General features: G+C 38.6%; 1 protein-coding gene and 1 pseudogene across 2 annotated transcripts in view; both read left to right on the top strand.

Moving 5' to 3' along the window:
* The window catches only part of LOC115265573 (EGFR adapter protein), a 909498-nt gene that overhangs the window by 422342 nt on the left and 471549 nt on the right, over positions 1–15607 (top strand). The gene's annotated exons all lie outside the window — the stretch shown is intronic.
* Positions 7593–15330, top strand: LOC109420543 (ankyrin repeat domain-containing protein 13B-like; annotated as a pseudogene).

Below are 15607 nucleotides of genomic sequence, written 5' to 3' on the forward strand. Positions count from 1 at the left end.
TCAAGGATTCCCACAAGGAACTTCTGGGGGATCCTCAGGAATAACTCCCCGGAGATTTCTATACAGAACATCATCCCTGAAGAAACCTCTGGGGGATTTTAGGTAAGAACTCGTGGAAGATTACAAGACTAAACAGCTGGGAGATTCCCAGAAAACGCAGTAAGAAATCGGGGATAATTAGTTTTGCAATATTATTTTTATTAACGAGTTTTTCAGCCCAAAGCTGGTTCATCTAGTAATCATGAGGAAATAACAAAGATGAAAGATAGAATCGTATTGGAAAATCTCTGAAAGTTCCAGTAGGTGTAAATGTTTCTACTGCGCACAAATATCAAAACAAAGTAAAAAAATATCATAAGAAAATCTTTAAAGAATCCAAGATAGAACTTCTGATGAAATTCTAGAAAAAAAACTGTTGAAGGAATCCCAGAAAGAACCTCTGGAGAAATATTAGGAAAAAACCTGGATGGATTTCAGAAAGCATTCTCCCATAGGAATTCCCATAGGAAATTTTGAAGAAACGGAGAAACTCCTATCTTTCAAAAGTAAAATCTTGGTGAATTTCCAAAGCAACTCTTGAATGAATTGATGAACTAGGACCTAGGTCAAATCCCAGAATGATTTTCTTAGCCCACCTTGTGCATTAGGGCCATTCCAGACCCAAATCGTACACAACGTCAGCGAGCTGTTCCCAACATAATGCATAAGTATGGTTAATAAATTCCAATTATGGTGGAATATATGAAGGGATCCCCAAAGAAACTCCAGGAGAAATTAAAAAAAAACATCTAGGTTGATCCGAGAAGGAATTTCTGAAGAAATCATAAGAGGCAGAACCGCTTTTCTCTAAAAGTTCTAAGGTCCCGTCCATAAATGACGTAGCATTTTAGGAGAGAGGGGGGAGCCTCTGCTTATGCTACGAACTATGTTTTAGGTATGGGAAAATAGGCTACGAGGGAGAGCGGGTGTCAAGAATCGTCTAAAATATGCTACGTCATTTATGGACAACCCTTATCGAATTCCAAAAGATAAACAAGCGGCATGGTACAAGGTAACCTACAAGAATTCTGGAGGAACTTCTTGGAGAATCCAATATTCTGGAGAAAATACAAGTGATTGCTTAGAAAATTTCCTGAAGATTTTCTAAAAGTATCCTAGTGAATTCTAAAAGTATCCTAGTGAAGCGAATAAAACACGGCAGGCTGCAGTGGGCTGAGCACGTAGCTCGTATGCCGAAGGAACGACAAGCTATAACCATATTCAGCAGAGAACCAGATAGGGACCGTCGGCTTCTTGGTAGGCCGCGCACATGGTGGCTTTTTGCAGTTGAGGAGGATCTAAGGGCTCTAAACGTTGAGGGTGACTGGAAGCGGCCGAGACTAGTGGAGGCGAATGCTTCATTCGGCGAAGACTCACCGCTAGGAGTTGTAGCCCATGAATTATCAAGTAGTATCCTAGTTGAAACTTTCAAAGGAATCTGTTAAGTTAAGATGGTGGTGAAAACCTCTTGTCGACGTCACAGTCAGAAAACTGTAATTTGAACTGTGCAGCCAAGATGTGCTAAAAGACATCAAAAGCAATTAAATTTCTTTAAAAACTGCATATTTTTACTTTTGGAATGTGTTCTACAGGAAATCGTCCAATTTGTATAAAAATGTTGCAAAATATTTTGTCAAAGAAAATTATTCCGTTTTTATCACTATTCCGTTTTAGTCAACTGAAAATCGCGGACCGTGTTGATAAAAACGGAACATACCTGTATCGCAAATATGTGGATTACTTTTAATGATTTTAATCATTAGAATTTTCTGTCGCATGGTGATCATGAAATAGTTATTTATGCAACAAGTTGCAAAATGATGATTTTTTCAGCACGAGTTGTACGTTTATCCAACGAGGCTTGCCGAGTTGGATAAATACGACGAGTGCTGAAAAAATCGAGTTTTGCAACGCGTTGCATACAAAGTTTTTTGTAATTGCAAAAATACCCGTACAGTATAATCTCTCTAGCCACACAAAAGTGTATCAGCATCAACCACGTGCGAGCCTCCATGCAGGACGTAGTGCATAGTATTTTCTTTGATCAGGTAGGCTATGGTAGGGTAACTGTCGCAAGTTTTCAAGCTACCGTCGTCGTCATGCCGCATCATAAGCAAAAGCAAAAGTAGGTTCAGTTTCTGTTTCTACGCCTGATTGTCAGTTCAAATCAGAATCTGAATCGTCCTGATTCTGATTCGAACTGCTCAGTGCAAGTAGAAGCAGCAACTGTATCTACGTAAGTAGCGATACTTAACAAAAAGTGTGTGCTGGTAAAAGTGCCGAAAAGTACTACTTTTCAGCACTTTAAAGAGTGCCGAAAAGTACTACTTTTCGGCACCTTTGCTTCAGTGAAGAAAAGTAGGCCGTTTTAACATTGTTTCCGCGAGTGAAAAGTGGGGGAATTTGCAACGCAATTACAAAAAAAAAATTACGTAATAAAGTTTTGATAAGCCCAGAATAGAATAGAAATCTATTACATAATTCAAATAGGCTCCTAAAGGCCTATCTCAATTTCTGCATAATTCGATCAAGCATTGATTAAAACGACATGTTTACTCATTTTTTAAGTATTCCTATTAGGTAAAGCCCATAAAATATATTTTCAAAAATTTTAATAATTTTTGCAACACTCCTTGTTTAGCACTAAATTTTGGGTAAATTTTGTTTACCGTGTATGTCAAACAGGAACATTTATCACCGACAAACCGACGTGCCAGCTCATACAACTTTTCCAATTTTTCTTGGCAAATAAGTTCTCCTTTTAATCACTAGCTCCATCTGTGCGATGATTTACACAGCTTCCTCTTTATGTGTGCGTGCGTACAGGAACTTTACCTTGTCATAATATTTTACACATTTTGAAGTAATAACCTGCATTCAATGTTTTGCGCAATCAGAAGATATTTCGTTATGAACGTTGGAATGAAATTTCATCCTGTGAAAGTTTTTATGTTTGGGAAATTTTATTTCGGACTTATTGACTATTTTGCTTCCTGTATCGAAGGATTTCTTTGAATAGCTTCATTGCATGGTTGATTGTATCTTCTATTGGTGAGATAGAAATAAGAGTGGTTGTGATGTTTACATTGATCAGCTGGAAATTTTTGCGCTGTTTTATGACATCTTCTTCAAGGTTTCTTTTGTCAAAAGACGAAAATGACAGAACGAGTTACGATTTCTAAACTGTTTGAGGTTAGAATTTCTCGCCAATCTTGGAAACAGAGTGTCACGTCGGTTTGTCGGTGCATTTATTGTCAAAAGTGAGCCAATGTGGTGTCTTTTGCAACCCGCCGTTTCACTTTCGTTACGTCAAGGTTGACCTCGAATGTCAAACAAGACCTGCTCATCATTATTTTATTTTCAAGTTTATTAACTATTCTGTTATTGTTTAAGTTCGGAAAAATTACCATTGAGATCAGAAAAGCATGCTCTTTCGTGTTATGCAGCAAAACTGGGGAAATATTTTTCATTTTAGGACCCTATTGGACTGAAATATTACTGAAGTAACATTTTGTAGGTACAAACAGTTTCAAAAACCGTAAATTATGTTTTTTTCTTACAACAAATATTGAATTTTTGAATTACATTGAAAGTCAACCAAATATCACTAAAGGATGGTTAAAGCGTTTTTAATATGAGTTGCGTTTCAATAACGTTATGTTTTAAAAACATTTATTTATTTTCCTTTTTACATTGTAGCTGAACGTTTTCAATTGAACTGCATTTAAATTTATGCACGTAGATTGTTTACAATTGTATGTTAGCATACTTTTTATTGGGCAACGGAAATTGTTAAATTCTAAAAAGTAGTTTTTAATTGAAAAATTATAATATTACAAGAAATTGAAGAAGATACCCAACAAACATTATAGTTGTACAACAGCTGAACAAGCCGCTCTCAAGTTTGATTTTGAAAATTTTGGCTGAATAAGCTGTTATTCAGCTGTAATTGTTACTTGGGTAAATAGTGTAGGAGTGTTAAAACAATGGATAACAATTTTTAAGTAACATTTCCAGGCCCCTGACACGGCCTATATCAATGCATTGGAATCATGGTAGACAGGATGTCCTGGGCGCTAATAAATAGCGCCCACTGTCAAATGCGAAAACATCAACAATTTTTTGTTTAACCTTTATTTTGATTTATTGATCAGTTTTTGGAATCATTTTTTCCACCTGTTATGATCACAAAACACTTCAAACTCGCTTTAATATTAATGTACGGTAAGAGGAGCATGCGATTGGTTGAATAAAGCAACCCAACAAACACGCATTGTAAATGTGATTTCGTGTGTGGCTCACAACATCAAACAAAAGCTGCGTTTGTTGATTACACGCTCATTTCAATTTGCACGAATATGAGTATAAGGCAGTTAGATGTTGGCTACGATATATTTCATTGATGCCAGAGGCCTGAACATTTCAGTAACAAATTTTGAAAACGACGTATAATCAATGCTACACCATTGATTGTACGTCGTTTTCAAAATTTGTTACTGATTTATCATTACAAGTTTATCATGTACAAGAGGATTACTGAAAACTTTTAAAATTGTTCAGTTGTATATAGAAAGTAAAAAAATAAAAATAAATAAAAATAATTTTGTTCATCACGGAAATCATGAAAACATTGATTATGTTTATTTTTTATATCCTTTATTGTTTTCATTGACGCGCTCACGCGCTCTTACTAATACCATCATAAGCTGTCAACAAATTGCACCGAAACCGTTCGTTTTTCCGGTGTCAATTGCTACACCGGTGCAGTGCACCGTCGGGAATAAACGAATTCGACATAAGTTTGCGTTTTGATAGAAATCATTTGTGCTTTTCATGTTTTGCCGCAGTTTTCACTAAATTTTGTTTAATATTGAAGGCAATAGTGGTGTTAATTTGCTACTTTTTAAATTATTTAATTTTTTTTTCAATAGGCAACCAGATATTCCTGCAATACATACGTCGTGTAGCAAATTTCAACCGGAATCTGTTGGTTGATTGATCACCGCTCATCTGACCAAATTCCAGACTAATGTGACGACCTCTTACTGTTGGAGAATAGTAGTGGCAGCCCCCTGGTAGCAACAACGACATATGAAGAGTGTAAATGTTTGAGTGTATGTGTTTGTCGACAAAGCATAAATGCTGATTTGTTTTGATTATGTATAGTTTTTTTGTTCAGTCCGTACTAGCTCGTTGAGCAATAAAGAAATTAAAACGTAGCTCGGTTGGTTTAATTTCTTCCATCACGCAAATCCCGGACGGTAATTGTTATTCGATCGGTTCGGGAGTATCTGCTGCGGGTAAACCAACACTTACGCATTCAGAAGGTCAGCCAGAAGCTCAAGTGTAATTGTGACCCCGCCATGGTCTGTTATAGATTCTACCCTTGGAAAAACCCATTCCCAAGACGCAAACGCCGCTGCCTGCCAGTCTGCCACTTTCACAACAGAATTCTATTAGAAGACAATTGTCAAACCAATTTCCTGGCCATCGCCCGGTATTAACTTTGCCATGGTTCAGCGTCCCATATACATACTGGCCAACACATCCAGCACTTCCCCTTTCCACTGGTTGTCAGCGACGGCATAGAGGACGAATTTGCCGCAAAGATTTGACCGCTGTGGATGATTACGATGATGCAGTTATAACCTCCGGAAAGGCGGATGAGGAATACACAGCAAAAAATAATGTAATCCGCCTCGATGTAATGCGACCGATGTATCAGAAAACCGATGTAATCGCTTTTTTCAGATGCACAATCACACCGATTTTGCGTAGAATCACATCTGTCTCAACATTACACAAAAAACAAATAACGATTCTCCTTTCCGTTATGTTTGTGTAATATTCACATCGAGCAAATGTGAATATTACACAGAAACAGCTGCAACCAACTGGTTGTGCCAACATTGTGTACGATTACACAAAGTCGATGTCATATCACATTAGTTTGCGATGCAATATTATGTCTCGCAACACTGCTGTCATCGACCGCAGTCTCGCGATCCAGGCCGATCAAGCAGCCATGTTTTTTTCCATCTCATCGGAGTGGCTGCTGTTTTTTTTTTTTTTATGCAATTGTAATTGTAATTGTAATTTTATTTATTTATCTACTTTTGGTAAGTATTTTAACAATTTTGATAAGTTATTGTCGGGCCGCCACCAAACCGGACTTCGCACAATCAAGTCGCGATGCGACCCAACTCGCGACGTTTTTTAATCATGTCAAAAGTAGTGCGCATCCTTCCCGTTGTTGTCAGCAACACAGCGCACTAGATGCGAAACAGTTGCGACACTTGTGGACCATGAAAATGGCAATTTTTGATTGAATGTCGGTCTTGATTCCAACCGGATAGACAATAATAGTCTAAATTATATCTTATGTAATCTTTTTAAACAAATTTACAGTTGGTGAAGATCCCGACGAGCTGATGCTGAACCAGGAAACTGAATGCAAGCGGATGATAGTGAGCGGCCAATTCGGCTGTCACCCGAAGAGATTTCACCGGTTTCCCTCAAGCTCCCTCTTCAAAGTAAGCGTTCCAGCTGGTTCCGCTGAAGGCGCCCTAAGAAATTGTGAGTCGGGATTTGGTGCTAAAACTAACAATCATAATAATAATATTATTTATTTTCAGGAAAATAACGTTTACTAGTGCACGGCAATGAGCCATGCGGGTCGGAATCGGTGTCTGGTGTGTTAAGCTTATGAAACCTGCCAGAAACAATCTTTCGAGAAAAGGCAGTATCCAGCGTTGGTTGCCCGGCGGATAACAGAAGCGCTGGAGGCTGAAGTACAGGAGGACATCCGGTATGGGCAGTTCATGATCGAGTCGTTGGCGAGGGAATCAACAATGATGAACTGGCGCAGATGTTAGGCATAAAGTGGCCCAGAAGGACGAGAGCTATCATTTCCTTACGGTGGATTCCGAGCTGACAATCGATGCGAGTCCCAATGCGATCGCGCGTTCGGGTTGTTTACACGGTAAGTGGAATAGTTTTATTGTGAATGAATCTTCTCTTATTTGAGAAGTCAATTATAAAAATTAACATGTTTTCTATTACAGTTCACTGTAACGGGAACAAATGCTCCGGCTTCTTCGGGCGAAAGTATCGTCCTTCGGTTGAAGGATCCATCAGTTGACGGGCGACGCAAGTCGGGATCGAAGTATCGAAATCCCTCCGAGGCAGCGGACAAGAGGCGGTTGTAAGAGCAGTAATCGGTGGTGGTGGAACCGGTGAAGTTTGAGGAGATCACGGTCTAGCTCTAACCACCCGAACCAATGAATGTGGCCAACAAAAGCGTGACGGCACCCCAAAGGTGGACTAGTATGGTCGCCGACAAGTCACTCGAAGCCGGCGACGTCATGCTGGAGGAAACGCTGACCGTTTGTTCGACCAATTGGCCCATAAAGTATCTGATGTGACAATTTGCATACATCGGGTGCTTTTTACTTCTGATCCAAGGAGTGTCGACAAGCGGACATGAAAGTTGTAGGCCATCCGGTTCAGATCCGCTTTCCCTGGACTTCACACGGTAAGATCTCTACGGAGAAACTAGATGTGGCTGAATTTTAGTTCACATTTCTGCTATGAAAGCTTGATGGGGGTTGCAGGTTTGCGCTTTCTATTAGTGGTGGTGAGGATTGTGGGTGGAGTTCAGAAGGCCTTAAGTCGACAGAAACATGTTTTTCATAAAATGTTGATGCGGCCTGTTCAATTGTTGGTCTTGATTTAGGGGCCATCCATTGATAACGTAAGGGTTTGTGGGGGGAGGGGGGCGGTAAAATATGCGTCATACAAAAATATTTGGGTGTTCATACAAAAAAAAAAATACAAAGGGGGGAGAAGATGTCTAAAAATCGAAAAAAACTCTTACTTAATAAATGGACAGCCCTAGAGTGAGACCGACTGGCAGATAATTCGTAAAATAATGTTTGGAGCCTCATGAATAGTTCTAAACATGCTTCTGAAATGTATTTTTGTGTTTTTTTTTCGCAGAATATTGCAAAAAATGTCAGGCGGAAAATTGTTGGAATTTCAGAGTAAAATTTGGTAAAATCCTTTCAAGCATTTCATTGGGGTTTTCAGGTTTCGTGTGTTGTAAAAATCAATTTAAATGGTTTTCTGGAATATTGTGAGATTTCTTATATTCTACTGCAAGTACGCTTGGAGCACATACTCCTTTATGAGTTTGTCTAGGAGGTGATCATAAGGTAATTCTTGGAGAATTCGTGAATTCCTTGGATAAAATATTGGAGATCTGGATACGTAAACTCTAATGAGGGGGGTGGGGGGTGGCTGGGCAGGATCTAGCCAAAATCCATAAACATTTACATTTTGTGTAGTCAACGTCTACGAGGAGGAGGGGGTGTTCTAAGATGACCGAAACATCAGTCCACGTAGTTAAGGATAAACTTCAGAGAATAGAAATATGGTTGCCACAATGGCCGACTTGGACCCCTACTCACGTTTTCAAGAGCACCAATCTTAAAAGTTCGTAAACAAATGCGCCTGATTAGGAAAAGCTGCTTCTTTTTGCAAGAGAGCAAAGCCAGGATAAACAAGTGCGCCTTGGTTCCGTGTTTCGTTCGTCGAATTTGTGCCTCTAAAGTTTGTATGCAAAATTGCAATGGGACTTCTTGATGTTTCACCTTAATGGACAGCCTCTGAGAGATTTCTAGTTAAATAAAAAAAATATGAAATATTTTAGGTATTGATATTTATGGAAGAACTCATGAATTGATCAGATGAATTTCCTGAATAAAATTTTAGTTAAACTTTTGCCAAATCGAAATGTTTTTGCTGAAAACTCTAACTAAATTTTCAGAAAAAAATCGATAAATTCCTATGAAATTCTATCCGATTTCGTAGAGAGGTAAACTAGTATTCTTTAAAAAAATTTCAAGCGGTGTATTTGAAATATCTCACATTCTTCTTCGTTCGGGAATTTGTTAAAGAATTCATCATTTAAGCCAGAAGTTACATTAATTCATTTGAATGTAAAAAATAAAAAATAAATAAATGCAATAAACTGCCGTGAATCGCCTATCAGTCCCATCTTTGCTGGATTTCCTATGCAAATGGGACAGATATGCGATTCGCGATAAAAGTTCTAGAAATTATTTTATTCATTTCTAAAAATGTCAGGTACTTCTGATATTCTTGCAGGAGCTTCTTCTGGGATTTCTCTACAAATCCCTTCTGTGGTTCCTCTAGAAATTATTTTAGATTTATCCAGAAATTCATTCTAATATTTGTTCAAGAGTTCCCTCTGGTATTCCTCTGAACATTCCATTTAGTACTCCTCAACTAATTCTTAGTGGGTTTTCTCCAGGAATTCTGATATTTATACAGAAATTGCTTCTGGTGTTCATCTAGGAATCCTTCTAGTATTCCCTTTTGGTACTGCGAGAATTATTGCTGGTGTTCTTGCAGGAATTCCTCCCTCAAAATATCTTCTAAGATTTATTCAGGGATACCTTCTGAGATTAGTCCAGGGTTTGCTCCAGGACATCTTTCTGGGATTTTCCCGGGAATTTACAGAAATCTGCAGGAATTACTTCTAGTATTCGTGCGAGAACTTCTTCTTATATTTCTCCTCGAAAACCTCAAGAAATTTGTTCTGGAAATTATCCAAAAATTCCTTCTGGGATTCTGCTGTGGAACTGCTGGAATTTCTACAGGAACCCTTGGGCATTTCTCTAGTAGTTTTTTTTTTAATAGTATTCTTTCAGAAATTCCTTCTGGTACTTCAGACATTATTTCTGGTATTCTTTAAAGAATTATTATTGGGATTCCTCCTGGAATTCCGTCTGGCATTTACCAGGAATCTATTCTGGAGTTCTTCCAGGACTTCCTTCTGGGACTTTTCCAGGAATATAGTTTCAAAGATTACTCTAGAAAGTCAGTCTGGTATTCTTCTTGAAATTTCTTGTGGAACTCTTCCAGAAGTTCCTTCTGAAATTCATGCAGGAGTACCGTGCGGTACCCATTTTCGGAATGGTTAAGATAATCTCACAATAAAAGCTAAATAAATGATACCGTGGAGGGCTCATATTCACAATAGGCTCAGTGTACCAGTTATGGCTATAGTACCTCAAATTCGCCATAGTTGAATTTCAATCTTTAACGATACAAATCATCAAGAAAAAAATATGTGAACAATAGATCACGTTCATAAAAGATGATTGCACTCATTCAAATTTCTCATTTTGCTCAAATTATGATAGAAATAAATCATTTTCCTTAAAATTTCGGCTTCCTTGCACCCTATTTCGCCATAGTGTACCAGTTATGGCAAATCCAATAAGGAATGCATGTAAATAGTGCGAAGTGGAACCGAAATTAAAAAGTATGTCCATAACTGGTACAGGGTTCCTATCATTGGCACACGCCGTAATAAATAGTAAAAGTGGGTTTGGCTCAGATTTTATATTTTTCCCGTAAAGTATGAAAACAAATCTATGAAGACGAAAAATTTTGCAGCGCTGTCATTTCTGCAAAAAAAATCGGATTTTTTGTTAAAGTTCTGGAATTGGCTGTTTACTCTCACTTTCAAGATATATTTGAGAAGCTGATGTGGAAGCGGATTGGTTGCAGCACAATAAAACGTTTTGCATACCTCAACGCATGGAAATCAATGATGGGATTGGCTGCAAAGGTCGCATCAAGGTAGGAACCGCATCGTCCGGAACGTTTCAACAATACTTGCTGCTGCCAAATAGAGCCGCTGGAAGCGCAGCTGTAGCCACAAAAAGGACTTTCCTTGGATTGCGGAAAATAAGCAGAACCAAAAAAGAAACGGGTGAGTTTGTTCTGATTACACCCTTCAATATTTGAATCCTATCAATGTCATGCGCGTAACTACAGCGCATCTGCTCCAGTGTCGTACGTGCTTGTTATGCATTATAGCCTGCGTGTACGATTTTGGTGCTGGGCGCCAAATCGCCGTAGTTAATACGTGAATGATCTATATCAAACGCGTCGTCATCACAGTTGTTTATCTTTGGGAAAAAACAAGCTAATTCTTCAAACTTATTTGACAATTAGGTTCATTCAGTTTAAAAAGTTGCATATGTACATTTATGCGACAATGAATTTGTTACATCATTAATAACATTTTGCTTTACAGGATGAATCCAGGTAAATTTGTATTATTAATATTGACTTACTAAAACTATATATATATATACTATATTTCACAAATATTTCTCAACTATATAAAACTAAAAAAAATCGGAGCGTTTGGTACGGTATGTCCACGCATCCTTCCACCCCTGTAGATACTAGAACTGTTTCGATGATAGTGTTGTATTTTGGCTAACATCTAGACAGGTCTAGCATCATCTTTGCGGTAAACACAACGTAGTAGGCCTGGCCGCTTTGATACTTGTATCATATTTCTGATATGCTGCAAGTATCAATACTGACAAGAAAAATACTTGGGCGTAATCTAACCCAAATATTTTCCAGGATGCTTTCTCGTACTGGCTGCGTTTGTGTTAGATTAGATTAGATTAGATTAGATTAAAGTATGAAAACAAATCTATCATTTGACATATCGACGACATCCGTCGGTCTTCTTCTTATTGTTGTAGAAGTAGTTTTCCTTAGGTAGTGCGATAACTGGTACAGGCACCCTAATTATATGTCGCAAAATGCTTCAACTGATTAGGCAACTTCTTAGCACTTTTGCTAACGGACACAGATTTCAGGCAATTTAAATTTAAAATTTAAATCCACAGTAGGAACTTTTAATGAAAAATGTTGATTTCGTCAAAATTAAAAAGTTCTTTGATAAGCCTTTTGGACCCTAGTAGTGGACACTCAGTTCTCAGCCAACCAACTTATCACAATAAAACAAAATACTATTTGGCTGAGGGTATAGAAGAAAGAACATCTACTAAGAGAACGGAAAAACAAAAAAAATGTACTTCTACACGGTGTTCAATACGTTCGGATACACAGTAAAATTTAATTTATTTCCCATCTGTAATTCAGTTTTGCAAAGTGAATGTATTAATTTAAAGCTCACATAATACTGATCAAATACAGTATATGTTTTGAAATAAACTGTCCTTTATCCTTTTGTAATAATTGCAAATGTGTCTCAAGTTCCTTTTGGCCGGCACGCACGTCTGTCATTGGTATTTTGTCTAGTTTTTATTGAGTAATGGTGTTAAATTGAATCAAATTAGGTTGTTGTCCTCAGCATTAGTGATAGCAACTATGACCATACGAAATAATCTATAAGATTCAGATTGGGTGAAGTACGGACTCATTTTATTTTGATCTTTAAAATTGCTAAAATTGCCGCTATACCTGTTTTAATGATTTTTGTTTTGCCAAAAAGCAAGGCTGCGTTATATCTCAGTTTAATCCATAGTTATCTTTTCCAAAACTTGATTATATCCCTATTGTGGCAAATTTGAACCAAAATTGGCTTTATAAAATGTATTTATGCCTTTTTCATAGATGTAAGCACATTTTGACTAAACTTGCAAATTTATCACCATATCATCACTGAAATAGCAGTGTAAAGCTTTTGTCTGTTAATTTAGTTATTTTAAATTAGTATAGGGGAGACTGAGGAGACTTGATCCCTGGGGAGACTTGTTCCCCCAAATTTGCTCGGAATCAAAAACATTTTTCTTCTAGCATATTTTTTCCAAAACTACTCCTGGACAAACGACTATGTTTTGGCTACAAGTGATTTTGATTGTACATTGCATTATTTTTTAACGGCTGATGGTTTGTTTTCAGTCTGTCAGAAATCTTTAAGGCGATTCCGAAAAATCTTAATAACTTTATGAAAATTGAACCAAATCGTGTCAAAATTTCACAGTACATATTTTAGATAAAATACTTTCAAACTTATTGATCCAAATAAGGCTGTTGTTAACATATTTTAATTAATTCAGCTTAGTATACACAACAGTGACATGGGGAGACTTGATCCCTCGAGGATTACACACACATTATACATGTGAAAAATAAAATTCTATTCGGAAGCCCCTATTTACTTGGAATTCTAGTCTATTCAATGATAAAATGTGTCAGATAATTATAACTTTAGTACAAACCAAGAAAAGGGGGATCAAGTCTCCCCATTTTGTAAATACGGCATATCCTTGTATAGCAGACCAGGTTTACTATACAGCGCACCAGTTCCGAAGTTAGGTCCGACGCATGGATTTGGAGGAAAATCCAACTTCGTTAGTCGATTTTCAATTAAATTGAGAATACCCAGAAGTAGCTTCTGGAGAAAAAATCATATGTAGAGCTCTTGGAGAAAAAAAAAAACAACAACGAGCAACTTACGAAAAATTCCCTAGCGCAAGACTGAGTAAAAAAATCTCTAGGAGACACAAGGGGGAGTCGCTGAGCACATCTTTACTTGCGCCAATTATTTTCAGTGTGCCACCGGGTATTGAATTGTGCCTCAGTGTGCCCCGAAGTGCCACTGCTTGATGATTCAGATTTTGCTTGGCAACTACCAAGACAACCAACTGTTTGTTTTCATTTTGCAGGTCAAATGCACATGGTTGCCTAGTTTTTTCACCCAAACTCAAGTGTCAAAATTGTGCCTCAGAGTGCCTCGGTGTGCCACACGGCGTATAAGACGGTGTGCTTGGCACCTCTTGGCACAATGTTCCAAGCGACTAGCCCCTTGAGGAGACATAAATAAAAATCCATGGAAGAGCTACCGGAGATACCTATTTAATAAGTTTCCGGCCGGTACCATGGGGAGGTAAGGATAGCTGGGCCGAGACTAGTAATCTAAATTCGATCAGAATTTCTCGATGCCCAGCCTTTATTGTGCCACGCCATTGATCAGATAATGATTATACTCTCACTCAGTCAAAAAAAATATATAGCTATACCTAGCGCTTATAAAACTCTGATTCTGATTATATTTACTTTGTTTTTATTTTGTAATGTTTAATATCTTTTTCCTGTACTCCATAGTGGTGCAGGAAGCGATCTGCTTCGGCGATGCCAACATCCTCACCTCCGGACTGGAGGTCCGGGATCTACAGCGCCACATAAAATGAGTGTCACACGTCCCACAGCTGCTGCAGCACTTTCAGGAAACGCCGGAATTCTACGTTGAGAAACATCAGCTGGGTACCGTTGATGGCTCGGGTCTGCCCGAGCGATACCTACAAATAAATACGGTCGGGAGTCGAACGTACAGATCGACACCACGCTGTTGGTGTTCGATAACAACACCTGGCAGTGCGGAAATAGGAGCTACATTTTTCAAGGCCAATCGGAGACGGCTATCATGTTCGAGATCGATCACGATACCGGCGCGGCGCAATGTCGATAGAGCATATGCAAAACATCGTATCGGAAGACATCGATACAATTGCGCCTACAGGCTCCCGTTATTTGTAACCACATCGACATGGACAAGATTAGTTTCGAGCGGAACAAATCCGGATTCCAACGACGGCGTACCGAGAACATCAACGGGTACGAGTACAAGGTGTACGGAGCGAGCAATGTGAAAGTCATAGCCCGTATGAGAAACGAATACCTGGCCACCTGAGTGAGGAAGAGGCCCGCATTAAGAATACACCACTGCAGCACTTCATGGGAATGGCCTCAAGGGTCACCTTTGCTAGGTCAGGATAATGGAAGCAGTTCCAACAACAGCACTGTCCATAAGCGGAAAGCGGCAGCGGAAATTTAGACTACCAGCTCGGTTGGGATGGCAGCCAACGTTGCGGAATACTTCTCGCCGGAAGTCGATCTCCAGGGGCGAGACGTTAGTATACCGAAACGGATATCCGCCAAGGTGAAGCGCTTCAAGGCGAAGATCTGACTGAGCAAACAGTTCCGCATCAAGCTGCGGATCTGGTGCTGCCCATTTTGGACCTGATGCCCGCATGTGTCCACGCTGAAAGCCTTTGTCAGCAGCGTACTGTGGGAATCTCCGTTAAAATCGGTAAGCTGACACTCATGTCTTATCCATATGATAACTACAAGATTTTTGATTCGCTTTGTCCCCATTCCAGAGATCCCGCTCTTCCACTTGCTGAACGCGATAAGTACCCGAAATTCGCGATAGAAGCGTCGGTAGCGAACGTGAACATCAGAAGAGCGAAGAGCGCACCACGTTAATAATCGAAAAATTGCTATTTCGACGTGCCGGCCAAGTACCTACGTGCAAAATATAAAAATGATGCCTGCGTGCTAAAGATAGCACCAAATATATTTTTTATGTACACATGCGTATATTGGTAAAAGAAAATAAACATATAAAGTAACATCGTTTTAAACTAACATTCTTCACCTATTTACCATCTTCTCCTCAATGGCTGATTAAATTGGTTTTTGTCCTTTTTCGACTTGAATTTAGTATAGTTTAAGTAACTATACGAAATTCTGAACGAAAAAAGTCAAAAATACAATTTAATCAACCATTCGGGGAGGTTTAGCAATAAGGTTTATTTTACATCACTTCCATTACATCGTAAAGAGTACGTCGAATTTATTACATCGCGATAATTACATCGGTTCTGTTTATTACATCAACTGCCGTCGAGTACATCGGGCTGTG

The sequence above is a fragment of the Aedes albopictus genome, chromosome 2 (genome assembly GCF_035046485.1).
Source record: "Aedes albopictus strain Foshan chromosome 2, AalbF5, whole genome shotgun sequence".
NCBI lineage: Eukaryota > Metazoa > Arthropoda > Insecta > Diptera > Culicidae > Aedes > Aedes albopictus.